Here is a 3505-nt window from a genome sequence, read left to right on the forward strand (position 1 = left end):
CAGCTCATGTTATGTTGCATGTCCAGATGTCCAGTCCTACGCATGCTTATGAGTGTTAAGAGTCTCTCAATGATTTAGAGTATAGATTGTTTTCTCCTTATATAATTTTGGTTAAGTTATCACCTTATGAAAGGTTGAGCTAGACTGCATCTCTTTTTTCCTTGCTCAATAATCATCTATTTTCTGATTCATCTTACTCTTTTAACATAGCAAATAATCATCTGGAATATGATTAGTTGGAAGTCATGATGGCCAAAAGTAGAACCCATAGGTATCTGCAATTTTTGCTTTGCTTAAAACTGTACAATTAGGTAACCCATGTTAGAATATTAAGAACTCTGATACCCTTTTTGAAATTCTACAAACAACAAAGTAAAGGTTGTTGCACTTTAGATTCAGTATGTGTTAATAAATTTATTGGATCTTAGTGGCTTAGAATTGGCATCTCAGAATATGCATATAAAGTACGAGTAGAAAAGTAATTAAATTAAAAATTTGAAGTGACTTAAGAAAGGAAGGAATTGGTGGCTCAGAGGAAGTGGACCATATGAGGTTTGGTGAGACGGGGAACATAAGTTAATGATTTTTTTTTTTTTTTTAAAAGTAAACTCTACAAATAAAATATTGCATGACCTTAGAGTTAACAATAAAAAAAATAAAAATAAAAATTGACTCTATTTGGGTTGAACAAGTCTAAAGTTGTCGTCTGTCAAACGTTTAGTATTTGTTTATGCCAATTGTTTTTTTTTCCTCTGCTTATAAGTACAAAAATAAAAGCTTCAATCGTATAGATACACTCAATTCATCGAAACTTTTTGTCCATGAATAAAGAAAAACCCTTCAATATTGAAAAAAATTAGAGTAAACATATAACAGTGCGATGAAGAATAGATCCGCAAAAAGACTTCATTTCCAGTTCCTATTTTATTTTTAATTGAATTTTAGTTTTTCTAAAACAAGAAATAATAAATTGAAAGTGTATGCCAATTAAATGGTTACCGCTACTTCTTCTCACTGTTTAAAACTTTATTGCTTGACCTTATCATCATTGTTCCATTTGATTTGGGGAAAAGTCTTTGTAGTCATTCTTTTTTGAAAAAGGCCAAATATCAAGCAAGCCATGGAAAGGGTCAAATATACCCTCGCTATACTTTTGGATTCAATTATATCCCCCTAACAATTTATCTTTTATTGGATCAAATATATCCTCATCGTTAAGTTTGTCAGGTAAGACATTTAATCGATATTAGCAAGACTAATTTGAGGTGGAGACGCTATCACAGCGCTCAGTTGCCAGTACTTTTCTAACCCATTTACCCCCTCTCCTCTATTTTTTTTTCCACCACTAAAACTTCCTTCCTCCACCACTATTGTCACCATTACCGCCATCATGACCCCCTCAATTTATTTATCTAACTTGAAAGATGAAACTTTATCCTTTGATTTCTAAATAGTAATTAAGATAATTTTTTTGGAACGGACGGAGTATCTTTTGAACATTCTCTCGCATCGGAAAAAATCACCGGCTATAGTTCAAAAAGTGACAATCTTGGTGGTGCCTAAAATGCCATGAGTAGTACCATTGGCAAGGAGCCACTGATCGATTTAAACCAGCCTTCCACTGGACCCACCGTGTAATTCACTGCCATTCGTCTTGGAGGAGCTTTTGTTATTTTCAATCCAAGAATCAAAGTTTTGGTTTTTGATTTGCTTTAAATATTATATGCAGAGTTCTGACTGTCAAGCATCATGGTTATTGCTTTATCCGGTGGTCATGGTGGCAATGGTGGTGGAGGGAAGGAAGTTTTAAAGGTGGAAGAAAAAATAGAAGGGAGGGGTAAATGGGTTAGGGGCAAAAAAAGGTGGCGCAATGGCATCCACCTCATCAAGTGTTAGTACGCTGATTAAATGTCCACTGATAAACTTAACGGATGAGGGGATATTTGATCCAATAGAAGATAACGGTAAGATAATTGACCCAAAATATACGAAAAGATATGTTGACCCTTTTTCCGATAGTTCACAGATATATTTGGCCCTTTCCGTTTTTTTTATGGAGTAGTATATAAAGACAATTAAATGACAAAGGAAAAAAGAAAGGACAATTAAATTGGGTGGTCAGCCTTAAAATGGAGGATTAAAACTCTGAAAATTGTGCTTTACTTTACATTAAGCAGGGAAAAGAAATTCACCGAGCCCTCAATCCATAAAAATGAGCAACTTCTTATTTTTGGAAAGAACAGTAACAATTCTTTAAAGTTTCTTTTCTCTTTTAAATTTGTGTAAGTAAGCCTATTGATAATGTAAAATAGTAAAACTTATCCGCATTGGATGTTTCTGACTTGTTCATTGAATGTAAGACATATGTTTTGCATATACAGTTTTAACACTTAACCATGGTTAATGGTACTTATTTTTACTTTGATTTTGTTAATTATTGCACGATCTTAGAGTTAACAATAAAAAATATTGACTATATCTGGGTTGAAGTTTATGCCAATTGTTTTCTTTCTTCTGCTGATAAACACAGAAATAAAAGCTTGTACTATTATATAGATACTTTCAATTCGTCAAGACATATTGCCCATGACTAAAGAAAACTCTTCAATATCAATGACAATAAAAATTAGAGCAAACATATAACAATGTGATGAAGAATAGATTCGAGAAAGAAACTTTCATTACCAGTCTGCTACTTTTATCTTTATTTTTTGTTCTTATTGAATTTTAAATCTTTTAAAAGGAAAAATAGTAAATTGAAGAGTTTATGCCAATTAAATTGTTGTTTTTTCTTTTTGCTGAGAGCCAAATAAATTGTTGCGGCTACTGTAAAACTACTACTTTTCACTGTTTAACTTTATTGCTTGGCCTTATCATCATTGTCCCATTTGAATTAGGGGAAAAGGTCTTTGTAGTCGTTCGTTTTTTATGGAGCGTAGCAAATCTCTCTGCAGTGGCAGTTTTGTCTGAAATTTTCATGGCTATTATAGTGAGATATTATTATATATGTATATTGACATTTGATATTTAGATCTCATTTAGCTATATTATATAAAAGTATGTAAAAACAAAAAAAACCTTGTACTTTTTATATTATAAACAAATAAAATACTTGTTAATTTTAAAATCTCAATTAATTTTCATATTTCATTATTATTAATTAAATTAACTAACAAATCCATAACTAGGTTGTACCGTACCGATAAAAGAATTAAATCTAAGGAACATATGCATTTAAAATTTAAATATTTCAAGTTTGACGTAAAAATTCTACAGTTATGGGTTGTTTCGTAAATTTCAGTTTTTTAGTGATAATATAACGTTTGAATTGACGAAGTATTTTGTCCAAACTTTCTTTAAAAAGAAATTTAATAACTTTCCCTTGATGATTACCATACATATTTTAATATTTTATATATAATATATTTCTTACAAAATATTATTATACAATGTTTGAGTATGGCTGCTACATAAAGGTAATTTTACAAAGAGTGTGCCGCTATAA

Source organism: Lycium ferocissimum, chromosome 5, assembly GCF_029784015.1.
Source record: "Lycium ferocissimum isolate CSIRO_LF1 chromosome 5, AGI_CSIRO_Lferr_CH_V1, whole genome shotgun sequence".
NCBI lineage: Eukaryota > Viridiplantae > Streptophyta > Magnoliopsida > Solanales > Solanaceae > Lycium > Lycium ferocissimum.